The sequence below is a fragment of the Saimiri boliviensis genome, chromosome 4 (genome assembly GCF_048565385.1).
Source record: "Saimiri boliviensis isolate mSaiBol1 chromosome 4, mSaiBol1.pri, whole genome shotgun sequence".
NCBI classification, from domain to species: domain Eukaryota; kingdom Metazoa; phylum Chordata; class Mammalia; order Primates; family Cebidae; genus Saimiri; species Saimiri boliviensis.
Window position 1 is genome coordinate 166,279,446 of NC_133452.1, and position 14,146 is coordinate 166,293,591.

The 14,146-nt window shown below is 43.0% G+C and overlaps 2 non-coding genes across 2 annotated transcripts; both read right to left on the reverse strand.

Moving 5' to 3' along the window:
• Positions 1 to 1,369: 1,369 nt before the first annotated feature.
• On the reverse strand, positions 1,370 to 1,441 carry TRNAA-AGC (transfer RNA alanine (anticodon AGC)). Its single transcript has one exon. It is a non-coding gene; the product is annotated as a tRNA-Ala (tRNA).
• Positions 1,442 to 13,496: 12,055 nt separating this feature from the next.
• TRNAA-CGC (transfer RNA alanine (anticodon CGC)) lies at positions 13,497 to 13,568 on the reverse strand. Its single transcript has one exon. It is a non-coding gene; the product is annotated as a tRNA-Ala (tRNA).
• Between the last annotated feature and the right edge of the window lie 578 nt (positions 13,569 to 14,146).

Sequence of the window (14,146 nt, forward strand, 5' to 3'; positions counted from 1 at the left end):
AAGGACCTAAGAGAAGGAGGGGAGATGAGAAGGGGAAGACAGTTATAATGTTATGCGCTGAAAATGCAAAATATAAAGACTATAAATCTATCACTTAAATTACTGGCTCAAGGCATAAATGGAAGCCTCCACTTTCTGTGACCAAAATAAATTAATATATATATATTTTTTTCTTGGAGGGGATATAAAGCATGCATAGCCTGAACCTGTGGGTAGCTGAAGTATTAAGTCAGTGAAATATATACCTTCTCCAGTTCTCTTATATGAAATAAATTCAGGGAACTGATGGGGAAAGAGTGGCACTGGGGGCCACTGGGGCAGAGAGTAGGAGCAGAAATCTGTCCAGGGCAGAAATTTCAGTTGAGCAACATTCTCCCAGATCCTCCTTTTCTGAATGCGTTCCCCATTTGTAAAAAAACCTTTCCAGGACAAAGGAAAGATCTTTCCAGAAAAGATAGAAAATGTTTTGCCAACGACTGTCTGTACTTAGGGAAACTGCTGAACTGCCCCCGACGCCTTACCCATGTCCGCACTGTCGCAAGCTGGAAGTTGAGGCTAAAGCACCAAGATATGAGAGAGGCTGCCTCCCCAGAGATTTGTGTGTATTCTGTGAAACACACAAAAGAGCCAGCCAAAGAAAGCCCTCACTCACCTGCCTCGTATAAAGACACCAGCTTTAAAAAGAGCGGTGCTTTGTTTGAGAAGGAGAATTGAATTGAGCAGTTTTAGAATCAGTGAAGCAAATTTAGAGATTTCAAAAGAGATCAGTATATAAGGGATCAAATGCGCACAATCATGGGAACGCTATGAACTCACTGGCAAGATGCAATCACTGAAGGAAAAGCGTCAGTGTCCAAAAGGCTACAATTTCACCTCTTTGTGTACGATTTCTGAGAGAACTCACGCGTTTGGAGAACTTAAATTTACCCAATACCTTCGTAACCTCCGGCCTGGGAAGAGCACATTTTCTTTCCCGCGAGCTTCGGGAGAAATCCACCTTTCTGGCTTTGAGCCTCAGAAGGTGAAACCCGACACCGGAGCTCAGCCTGCCGTTGCCTCCCCCACCACCAAGCCAGCACCAAAACTCAGGGAAAAGATGAATTCGTTCAAAAATCATCCGTTTAGGATTTTTATCGATAAATGTTCCTTTCACCACCACGCTAACGGAACAAGATCTAAAGTCACACATCGTATGTAAATGCAGCTGAGGATGGAGAGGAATATTTTAAAAACGAAAGAGCTACAGGCGTAGCCAAAGCAAGATATAAGTATTGCGGTGGGGCAAGATGATTAATTGCGGATTCTATACAAATGGAATGTGACTGTATCTGCAAAAGAAAGACGGTTCCGGAGCAGAGGCGCAAAACGTTGGAGATGCTGGGGATCGAACCCGGGACCTCATGCATGCTAAGCATGCGCTCTACCACTGAGCTACATCCCCACCTCGAAAAACGAATGTTTTAAAACCACCTTTATGAAAGAACATAGAAATTTACCTCTTTAAGTTTTTAACGTTGGAATTTTCATTTCCCCTTTTTGTAGGACTGTATCACCAATAAATTCTGATTAACCGGCATCTTGCGGACATTCGGTAAGCATTAAGAACAGGCTAGGGGAGGAAATGTCAGTTAAGAAACATTCTCCCCAGACCCTCCTTTTCTGAATGCTTTTCTCATTTGTAAAAACATTTTCAGGACAAAAGATCCTTTCAGAAAAGATAGAAAATGTTTTGCCAACGACTGTCTTTACTTAGGGAAGCTACTGAACTGCCTCCAGTTCCTTATCCCATTTCTGCATTCTATTCCCAGACTCCAGAAACCGCTATGCACCTTTTCTGAGGAAACAAGGAGCTCGTGGAGGGATTTCTGTTACAAAAACGAACTTGTTCCACTCCGTTAGCAACTGATCAAAATGCTGGATCGCCTCCCTCGGCCTCCTGATCCAGATTTCATCCAAAGAACACAAATCAAATCCAGAGAGTAGGAATCCCCAGATCCTACTCAGATTCCTCGAAATGAAGAGCCCAGAATGAAATTAGAAACGTGTTACTTGTGCGATTGAGGCGAAATCTCTGCTTCTGCGGCGCTTTGTTTTCTGTAGAGGGAATGGGTCTGTCTACAGAAAATGCAGAGAGACGCTTCGGACCCCTTCTCACCAAGGGAACAGAGAAGGCTTTGTTCCTGCGCAGAGTTCAGTGACCTGTGACCGAATCTGGAAGGGTGGGAAGGAATGCCAAGCAGAAACGCGGGCAGGGCTGTGCAGAGGCCTGGGCGTGATCAGAAAGACTGAAGCTGGGAGGGGAGCAAGCGGGGAGGAAAAGGGTAGCTTGACAAGATGACACCGGCAATTCTCACCCTACCCGGCACTTGCAGCCTCCGGAACGATGGGAAATAAATGCTTGTCCTTCAAGCCACCCAGTTTATGGTATTCTGTTATAGCAGCCTGAACTGACTAAAAGGTGGAGTATATTAAAGGAATGCATGTGTCAATGAATATTATAACATTTATTAATCTAATGCAACGTATTAGAGGATTAAAAGAGGGAAAAACATGTAATAATCACAATACTTTCAGAAAAGTTCTTCACGGCTGACAGGAAAATGTAAGTAATAGTACTAAATATCTTTTCAGAACTGACATTCACGTAATTAATCATACTCTACTCTAGACCCCTGTATACACCTGGAAGGTAAGGAACAAATCTTACAAAAGACTCAGACAACTATTAACACCTCTGCCTGGAAACAAGATTTTTAAGAGTCATAGCTGTGTCTTCTATTTCTTGCAACATGATTCGCTTTGAACTTTATAACTGTTAAGTGGCCAGGCATGGTGGCTCATGCCTGTAATTCCAGCACTTTGGGAGGCTGAAGCAGGTAGATCACCTGAGGTCAGGAGTTCGAGACCACCCTGACCAACATGGAGAAACCCCCATGTCTACTAAAAATACAAAATTAGCCAGGCATGGTAACACATGCCTGTAAAACCAGCTACTTAGGAGTCAGAGATTGCAGTGAGCCAAGACTGAATCATTGCACTCCAGCCTGGGCAACAAGAGCAAAACTCTGTCTCAAAGAAAAAACAAAAACAAAAAGAAAACTCTGATAAGTGCAGGAAGTGGAAACCTCTGTCCAAGATAGCATGACAGGAACCAGACTTACTATTCCACCTAAACCAATCAAAAATTTCTAAAAAGGGAAAATCTGAAACAAGAAACAATAGGCAGTGAAGGATAGTGATCTCTGAAAAATGAGAAACAAGATGAGCACCACGAATGCCTCAGCTTTCTGTCACTGAGCTGTGTCCAGGCCACCACACAGCTATTATCATTAATTTTATGTATTGACTAGACTAGGTAAGAATGCAGGGTTGCCTGGTGAAGCATCAGTCTAGAAGTTTCTGTGAAGGTATTTGTTAGATGTGATCAATATTTAAATCAGTAGACTTTGCATAGGCTAGGTGTGATGGCTCAGACCTGTAATCTCACCATTTAGGGAGGCAGAAGCAGGGGTATCACTTAAGGTCAAGAGTTTGAGACCAGCCTGGCCAATATGGTGAAACCCTGTCTCTACTAAGAACACAAAAATTATCTAGGTGTGGTGGCACATGGCTGCAATTCCAGCTACTCGGGAGGCTGAGGCATGAAAACCACTTGAACACAGGAGGCGGAGGTTGCAGTGAGCTGAGATTGCATCATTGTGTCCCAGCTTGGGGCAACAGAGTGAGACTCCATCTCAAGAAAAAAAAAAAGAAAAAGAAAAAAAGAAAGGAAGGAAGAAAGTAGACTTTGAGTAAAGCAGATTACCCTCCAGAGTGTGGGTGGGCCTTACCTAGTCAGTTGACTTGAAAGAAAAGGAAAAGCAAGAGGATGGAATTCTACTTCTAGGCTGCCTCCGGATTCCAAGACCACAACATTTGTTAACTATCAGCATGATGTTCCCCAACAAATCCTAAAAACAAGACCTTAAACATTTCTTAAAAAGGAGGTTGGGCACAGTGGCTCATACCTGTAATCTCAGCACTTTGGGAAGGTGAGGTGGGTGGGTCACCAGGTCAGGAGTTTGAGACCAGCCTGGACAGCATGATGAAACCCAGTCTTTACTAAAAATACAAAAATTAGCCGGGCATGGTGGCATGCACCTGTAATTCCAGCTACTTGGGAGGCTGAGATTGGAGAATCCCTTGAACTTGGGAGGCAGAGATTGCAGTGAGCCAAGATCAGGCCACTGCACTCCAGCCTGGACAATAGAATGAGACTCCATCTGAAAAAAAAAAAATTATTAAAAAGGAATCCACGCACTGCACTGATTTAAAAATTTTACATTTAAATCATTCTTTCTATTTAATAGATAGTTGACTATTTGGTAAGAGAGGAAGGATGGCCTACCTTTACCACAATCACTTGAAATAATTGCATGGGATAACCATAATTCCCTATCTGGGAGAGCAAAAAGCAGGATGTTAAGAGTGCACTGAGAACACTGATGATGTGACTTGTTTCAAGAATCAAGAAGGGAATCTGTGGTGGATATATTTTGAGGTGTATTTATTCCATAGTGTAGGCATTCCTGTCTTGTTAGAAAAGCTGCCACCAAGAGCTTGGTGCCAGAATTATCTTTGAAAAAAATATATATCACATCATGTCACATACATATTATTAATAGGTTCATATTGTGCCATCATGTCTTGAAAACAGTCTTAGCTCCTGAATGTTCCCCTGAATGAACTGGAAGCGCAAGGGAGAGAGGGACACTACTAGGAGTAGATTGAAGTAATATCTGAACAATAAGGAGTCAATGATACAAAGAAAAAAGAAATGGAACATTCCAAGGAGAAAGAAGAGATAAAATAACAAGCCCTCTGGTAGAAATTACCTTCGTTGGTTCAGAAATTGTAAAAAAGGAAAGTGAGATTGAACTGTGATGAGTGAAGACTGCAGAAATCTGTAAAGGCAAATAAGAGTTGGAATTTTATGCTAAAGGGAGTGAAACGGAGGGTGCTGCTTTGATGGTTTACCTGACATTCAGTCTTTTTTCCTTATCTTGTAAATTTCTAATTGTTTTCAGAGGGTGTTGTGCCCCATCACAGGGGATGAATCATGATATAATTAAGTCATGGTTCTTAACAGGTGTTCTGTGTGACCATAAGCATTCTGCAATTGCAATTGGTGGTCAGCTTAGAATGTGACTATTTTCAGACCATTATAGATACCTTGTGAGTGCCTATTTCATTCTGGTCATGTTTTACTAAACCAGAGGCCTAGTAAGCACGGGTTCCTCTAACAGAAAGATTTGAGAAGCCTGGGTGTGTCCTTGATGATATTGTTAAGACGCTTCATCAGTCTTTCCTTCTGACCTCTTGTTATGTGGAACTAATAAACCATTCTCATTTAAACTACTGATGGTCAGGTTTTCCATTAATGGGAGCAAAACATATACTAATTGAAACAGAATTTGAGGTAGGAAATGATATAATGTAATACATATATAAATTTAAATTTATTATTATTAATTTTGAAACACAGTCATCCCCCAGGCTACAGTGTAGATGTCAGCTCACTGCAACCTCCACCTCCCGGGTTCAAGTGATTCTTCTGCCTCAGCCTCCCAAGTAGCTGGGATTGCAGGTCTGCACCACCATGCCCAGCTAATTTTTTTATTTTTAGTATAGACGGGGTTTCACTATATTGGCCTGGCTGGTCTCGAAATCCTGATCTCAAGTGATCTGCCCCGTTGGCCTCCCAAAGTTCTGGGATTACAGGAATGAGCCGTCGTACCCAGCGGTAACAAATATTTTTCAGAGATAATTCTGGCAACCATGTGGAGCATGAATTTCAGGAAGAATGGAGATGCTAGGGGACTAGTTAGGAAGCTACTGTGGTAATCTTGGCAAAAGAGTGTGACGTCTTCCAGAAGGTAAACTCATTGAGTGGAGGGAATTTGTCCATCTTTGTTCACCATTGTATCTACAGTTTCTAAGAGAGTACTCGCAAATAGGTAGTGCATTTATTGTGAATTACTGAGTAAATATTTTTGGTTTAGGTAGTTTAAAGTGGAAGAGAGGTATGGGTGGATTCCAGATACATTTTTGAGACAAGATAGAGATGGTATTGTGTTGGACAGCAGACAAAAAAGGTAATACCAGCTGTGAAATGGCCTCAATCTAGAGAACACCTGCCAACAAAACGCACTCCCTGTGGCTAACGAGGATAGCTCGAAATTTAACAGGGTCCAGAGATCATGGCCCAGCGGAGGGAATATTCATGTACTCTGGGTTCTCAGAAAACACCACCCATGACAAACATTCTGATTTGCAACCTGGACCACAGCACTTCTTGTAACCAGGGCCAACATGAACTCTAGCTAGAAATCCCCAGTCGACCACCTAGTAACATCCAATCAACAAGACTTGTAGCTTTGGGCTTAAAAATCACCCAATCAGGGCTCAACTGCCTTGTCCAATCAGGGCTCAGCTACCTTGTCCAATCAGGGCTCAGCTGCCTTGTCCATTCAGGGCTCAGCCGCCTTGTCCATTCAGGGCTCAGCCGCCTTGTCAATTCAGGGCTCAGCCGCCTTCTCCAATCAGGGCTCTGCTACCTTGTCCAATCAGGGCTCAGCCGCCTTGTCCAATCAGGGCTCAGCCGCCTTGTCCAATCAGGGCTCAGCTGTATCAACCAATTGGAACTAACCAAGTTTGAATCGTCATTTGTTTAAGTGAAACAAGAGAATTAAGAGAATTAACACTGGGAAGATTGAGTCTTCCCAGCCTATCCACAGTTTCTCAGAAAATAAAAGCTGTCCCTTTCAGCCTCCTCAGATGTCATGCCTGCTTGACATCTCCACATGGATGTCTAATCAGCATCTCTTAACATGTTCAAAACTAAAGCCTTGTTTTTCCTTTACCTCCAAACTTCCTCTCTTCACTCTTTTTTTCCCCCCCTTGGTAAATGGGCACTCCTCTCTACTTAGTGGCTAAATTCTGAACCTGTGTTAACAGAAGACTATGAGATTTGTGGAGGCCTAAGAAGAGAGTTTCTCATGCACTCATAAGGACTAGGCGCATCATTAGTTTTTTTGTTTTTTGGTATTTTTTGAAACAGAGTCTCACTCTGTAGCCCAGGCTAGAGTTCAGTGGCTCGATCTCGGCTCACTGCAACCTCCACCTCCCGGGTTCAAGCGATTCTCCTGCCTCCGTCTCCCGAGTAGCTGGGACTACACGCGTGCGACACCACACCGGGCTAAATTTTTTGTATTTTAGGTAGAGACAGGTTTCACTGTGTTGGACAGGATAGTCTCGATCTCCTGACCTCGTGATCAGCCCGCCTAAAGTGCTGGGATTACAGGCAGGAGCCACCGCACCCGTCCCACATCATTAGTTTTAACCAGGATTGAGGTCCTTGTCAGAAAAAGACATCACAAGGTCAGAAGAGAAATCGACTTATGAATATGCACAATAAGTTAGAATTGCTAGATTAAATGAGTGGGAAAGTAGTGTATGGTTTTGAGAGACAGCAGAGGGTAGGGTTGGGCCTCCTTGGTGGCTAAGGAGATAGTGTGGGAGGAAAGTAGCAGAGTGCCCGTGGAATAACACAGTGGAGATGTGCTGTGGGCTATAGGGAATGGTAGAGATTAAAGATATATATGTTAAGTGATAGCAGCATACAGGGGGTATTTAAAGCAAGCGTAATACATGAGAATGCTTAGGAAGAATGTGTGGAGCATGAAGGAAGAATGTCTACATTTGAACTCGAAAAAACACACTGAACAACAAAACAGAGGTTTTACAAATAACTTAGGGGAAATCAATACAATATATTGCATTGGAAAGACAGGCATTGCAAAGGAAGAATCATTGGTACCAAATGATAAAATGAGTTTAGTAAAGTGAAGAGTAATATGTTCATTAGGTTTAGAGACATGGGAATCATTAGTGACTCTGGTAAGAGTCATTTCACTGCAATTCTAGGAGTCAGGTTTATATTCAGAAGACTGAGAAATGAGAGCAAGATGAGGAATGGAAACACAGAGTAAAATTATCCACTTCAATAAATGTGGCTGGAACTGGAAGGAAAGAGAAATCATGGTGGCTGCACAAGAACATGAAGGGAGGGGAGATTTTTTAATATGAAGAAACTTAAACATTTTAACATATTATTTCTTTATTTTAAAATGGAGTCTTGCTCTGTTGCCCAGGCTGGAGTGCAGTGGGGCAATCTCGGCTCACTGCAACCTCTGCTGCCTGGTTTCAAGCAATTCTTCTGCCTCAGCCTCCCCAGTAGCTGGGCTTACAGGCTCCCGCCACCACACCTGGCTAATTTTTTTGTGTGTTGTTAGTAAAGGCAGGGTTTCAGCATCTTGGCCAGGCTGGTCTTGAACTCCTGACCTCACGATCCACCCATCTCGGCCTCCCAAAGTGCTGGGATTACACGTGTGAGTCACAGTGCCCAGCTGAACCATTTCAAATAGTAATAAAAAGAAATCAGCAGAGAAGGAGAGGGTGAAGATATGAGACAGCAGGAATGATTGACAGCGCAAATTCCCTGTGAATACGGGACATGATGGCCTGGGGACCTTTAAAAAACTAGCTCTGGACACTTTACGCTCTGGCCTCTAAAAGTGTAGCATAGAGAGCAGCAGCATCAGTTGAGAGCTAGTTATAAACATAGAATCTCAGGGGCTACCCCAGACCTATGGAATTTTCGTTTTAACAAAATTCACAGGTGATTCCGTATAAACATTAAAGCTTGTGTAGCACTGATACAAGGGATATTTCTTTCATTTTAGCAGACAAAAATGAAAAAAAAAAAAGATGGATACCAATATAGGTAGATTTACAAGTTAATGAAGGAAGTTAAGATGGTTATCATTTGAGGGTATTTTTGTGTTTGAAGTAGGAGGCAGTCATCAGCTGAAGGTACAGAAAGTAGGATTAGACATCTGGAGAAAGTAAAGCCTTTTTGAAGTAGCTACTGTGAATCCTCTCAGGGAAATACAGGTGAGTGGGGTAGCATTGAGGGGAACAAGTAAGTCACCTCCCTTCTCTGTACTTGTTTTCTGGCCTCTAAAATGAAGGGTTGGACTGAACTTCCCAAAAGTACTATCTGGACCCAAAGTAAAAAAGGCCATAATTATTTTGCTAATCTTGCTCTTTCTCTCCTCTCTGAAGATGACACCAAGTTGAATTCCTTTGCAGAGGAGGCGGTGAGTATAGAACTGCCCCTTGGAACCACCCCTGAAAGAGGGTGCAGCAGCCACCTGGCCTGTTTATTATTCCAAGTAGGTGGAGCAGGAGTGACAGCAGCAGGAGCATTCTGGGCCTTGTGGTGGGTAGGAAGGCCCGGGAGGCTGTGGGCAGAGGTATCCTGGACTGGGCATTGAAGGCCTGCTCCTTATTTAGAGTGGCACTCATCTTCACGGTGTGTGATATTCTCTAGAAGCACCTGACCGTCTGTGTGGAGTGAATGAGATACACTAGAATCATCTGCAGTTGGAACTTTGGGGGAGGATGTTCCTTATGAAACCAAGGAGTGTGAGGACATTGCTGAAATGTGGTTGAAGGGAAAGAGCAAGGAATCTAAGTGGATATGGAAGGAAGAAAAGGTAGGAACACAAAGATCCATGGAGAGAAAAAAATGTTAAGGAAATGGAAGTTGCATTTCAGTAGGAAAGAGAGCAGATGGGGGATATTATGGTAGGCAGATGAATGCCCTCGCACCCTCCACGAAGACGTCTATGTCGGAATTCCTAAACTTGTGAACACGATACCTTACATGGCAAAGGGGACTTTGCAGATTGATTAATTTAAGGGCCTTAAGATGGAGTATTTATTCATAGGTACAATGTAATCACAATGGTCCTTCTAAGTGAAAGAGGGAGGCATGAGGGTCAGAGTCAGAGATCTGAAGATGTTACACTGCTGCTCTGAAGTTGGAGGAAGGAGCCACAATTCAGCAATCCAGGCAAACTCTAAAAGCTAGTTAAGACAAGGGAACCGATTCTTCCTTAGAGACTCCACAAGAAACACAGCCCTGTTGACACCTTTATATTAGCCCAGTGAAACCCATTTCTGACATCTGAACCCTAGAAATGTAAGATAGTAAATTTGTGTTAAGTCATTATATTTGTGGCAGTTACAGGGAAAGAATGCAGATAGTACTAATATTAATAATAGCAGCTAACATTTGTTGAGCTTGTATATTGTTCTAAGATATTGTCACAAGTGCTCTTATAAGGTTTAACTTAATTGATTTTTTTTTTTTTTTGAGACAGAATTTCACTCTTGATGCCCAGGCTGGAGTGCAATGGTACCACTTCAGCTCACCACAAACTCTGCCTCCTGAGTTCAAGTGATTCACCTGCCTCAGCCTCCCCAGCAGGTAGGATTACAGGCTTGCACCACCATGCCCAGCTAATTTTGTATTTTCAGTAGAAATGGGGTTTCTCCACATTGGCCAGGCTGGTCTCAAACTCCCGACCTGAGGTGATCTGCCCACCTTGGCCTCCCAAAGTGCTGAGATTACAGGCGTAAGCCACTACACCAGGCCAATTGATTCTTACATATTTAATTTTCATTGAGTTATTACCATAGTTCATTATTGATAATTAGAAACTGTATTAAATGTGTTATTTTAACATTCAGAAAGTCCTGTGAGTTGGCATTATTTTCATCCCATTTTACAGACGATAAAACTGAAGCTTAATTCAATTAAATGGTCCATCTCATGTTTCACAGTAGTAGAAAAGCTGAGATTCAAACACGAGTATTCTAATTCCAGAGTCTGTGTTCTTACAAACTACTCTACACTGTATTATATTATTTTGGATTTATTATTTTGGCCTAATTCTGATACATGACAGTGTCCAGAGCATGGCCATGTGTGTGAGTGACTAAACAGAGTGGAAATAAAGATTACTGGGAAAAAACAGGTCAAAGGAATGAGAAGCCGGGGTTCGGGATGATCTGTCCATGGGGCCCCTGAAGTCACCAAGGGTGCGCAGAAGAAACAAAGCACCAGGTCTTTGTTAAATTAGGAAGAGTTTTCTTGCTGAGAAACGTGAGGTTGTATTTTGTAAAGCAAAGCCTCCAAGGAACAGGGTTTTTCCTAGGGGCGAGGAGTTAAATTTTTTTTTAGAAATGGGATCTAGCTATATAGTCCAGGCTAGTCTTGAACTCCTGGCTCCAAGCAATCTCCTACCTTGGCCTCCCAAAGTGTTCAGATTATAGGCATGAACCACTTCACCAGGCCACAATAGGATTTTGTTTTTGTTTTGGTTTTGGTTTTGAGTCAGGGTTTTACTCTGTTGCCTAGGCTGGAGTACAGTGGTATAATCGCAGCTCACTGCAGCCTCATCCTCCTGAGGATCAAGCCATCCTCCCATCTGAGCCTTCCAAGTAGCTGGGATTATATAGCTGGGAATACGTAGCTGGGATTATATGCCACCACATCTGGCTAATTTTTTTTTTTTCCGTAGAGATGAGGTTTCACCACGTTGTTGCCTAGGTGGGTCTGAAACTCCTGGGCTCAAGCAATCTGCCCACCTTGGCCTCCCACAGTGCTAGGCATTAGCCACCCTGTTCAACCCAGAATGGGGATTTTTAAATGCAGATCCAAAAGCGATGATTTGGAAATAGGAATGTGGCCTCAGAAGGTTCTAAACCACTTCCTGATCCTGAGATTGAAGAATGTGTAGTTTCTAATTTAAATAGCAATTCATTAGGGAGATATAAGGCAGGAACATTTGCATAAGTGGTTGAGGATAGTGGTTGTTAACATGGAAATGTGAGGTACAAAGAGTGGGGCTGAAATATGCAGAGACACAAATTGCAAGTCAACATCATTGAAACAGAAGAGCAGAAGTGTACAGAGACGAAGGGATAGGCAGAGAATCTGAGGGACATGAATCCAGAGTGGTAACTGGGACAGAAGGACTATGAGACAGTAAGTTTAGCTGATCGAATGTTTTCCAAGTAAATTAAACATTCTCCACAGTCCAAAAGATCCCACTGGAAGTAGAAAACTGAGTGGGAAAAGAGGTTAAGTGAGAAATTAAGAGATTGAGACAGGTAGCTTCATCCTCGAGGTAAATCCTGTGGCATAGCTATCAGTCTCTTGGAAAAAGTCAGCAGTACCTTCAGTTCAGGCCCCTGGAAAAGTTTCAGCCTCTAACTACTCTTATCCTAAGATCATAGGACAGGTCTTCATGTTCTGAAATTCACTTCTCAGTGAAAGTCCCCAGCCAAATTCATCTGGACCCCTCCAGTAAGATCTGAAATAGTCTTATTTTCATCGTATTTCAGCACCATTCCCAATCCATTTTCCACATTATTTACGGAATTAACTTTGTAAAGTTCAAGTCTGATTGTAATCGCTTTTGTTTGTAATGTTTCCTTATTATTGTGAGCCTCTCTTTTTTATAATGTTTCATTATTTCCTTTTGTAATGTTTCACTATTGTGTTCCTCTCTTATTTATCATGTTTCATTCTTTCCTCTTAACAATGGCAGAAAAATACACATTGGCATTTTTACTGTATCTTTAAACGTGAACTGAAGCAATAAAGCAAATTTACTATCAATATTCCAAAGCACTCAACTGAATCAAAGAATGAACGAAAGTGCAATGCAGAACATAAGCCTAAAAATTTAATTACTTACCGTTGCCCAGAATTCAACCTCAGTTGGGTACTCAGTGCTGTCGGGAAATCTGTTATGAGTTTTTTGCCCAGGTGGCATGCAATGGCACGATCTCAGCTCACTGCAACCTTTGCCTCCCAGGCTTAAATGACTCTTTTTCCCCAGCTTACCGATAGCTGGGATTACAGGCGTGAGCCACTGCATTCAGCTGGTTAAGAGTTTCTGACCCACCCTGCTTTCCATTTCCACAGGCTATTTCTAAACTTTACTGCTTTCCCAAATGTCCCAAATGTCCTATGACCAGCTGTCCCACACAGAAAACTTGCAAAGCTGCAGTGACGAAATGGTAACCAGGTTAGTAACAATAGGACAAGATCTACATTATCTGAAGGCAACTCCCACCTGAAACTGAAAAAAGCATGCTACTTTCCTCTTCCTCAGCCTTCTCCACTCTCCCCAACCCCCCAAAACAACTATGAAACAGAGACATTTTATTTTTACTGATTGTTTTTCATTGGAGACTGGGAATGGATAGGACCCCATTTAATGGATCTTAAAGCATTCTTGGATATTCAGTGGTATTTCCTCTTCCTGGATGCATTCCTAAGAATAGTACATTTCTGAATTGTCCCTCTGGCTTTGCACTACTCACTGTAGGATAAACACTGTGGAAGTTTCCACGAAACAGGAATATGGCATGTGGCTAGTCAACCAAATAGAAGAAAAACATAGACAGGAAACTGATCGATTTAAAGGAAATGATGATGGCAAAAATGAGAAAAGACTAAAATACTTTGTTATTGTTTTTCTTTATATTCTACACCGGAGGCTGAATTAAACAAAAGGTCAAAGAAGAGTTGGCCTTGGAGATGCCGGGGATCGAACCCGGGGCCTCATACATGCGAAGCATGCGCTCTACCACTGAGCTACATCCCCTGGCACAAGCCAGCTGCAGGGGAGAATTCCTGGCCTGTTAAAAACGCGAAGCATTTTATGTTACTTCGCGCTCGACCAGTTCCACCTAAACGCTAACCCAGATCACACCCGCGTAACCTCCCGGGACGCAGCAGCAGCACGCAGCTCGTGCGGTGACCAAGAGCAGAGCACGCTGTCATAGCTTCGGCACCGTCCGTCCTCCCGTCGGCCCAACTGAGTCCCAGGCGGAAAGAATTAAGGGTCTTAATTCAGAATTAAGACCCTTTGAAAAATGTTCTGCTAGCCGAAGGCTCATGGAAAACGCAACCCAAATACCCTGCATCTGAGTACGTTGAATGACGACACGTACCTTGAGCTGTCGCTCCGCACTCGCTCGACCCGGGTCCGAGAAGGAATGTCCAGTAGACGGAGACGCGGAAATCCCGCCCGGCCTTTTCCCCGCACGGAGAGGCTCGGGCCACACCCCATCCGGCCCACCTGACCCCGCAGCCCTGTCTGGGAACTCTGGCTCCACGACGAGTCCTAGATGGAAAAGCTGAGTTTGCTCGTTTCCCTCTTTCCTTGATCCACCTGTCAGC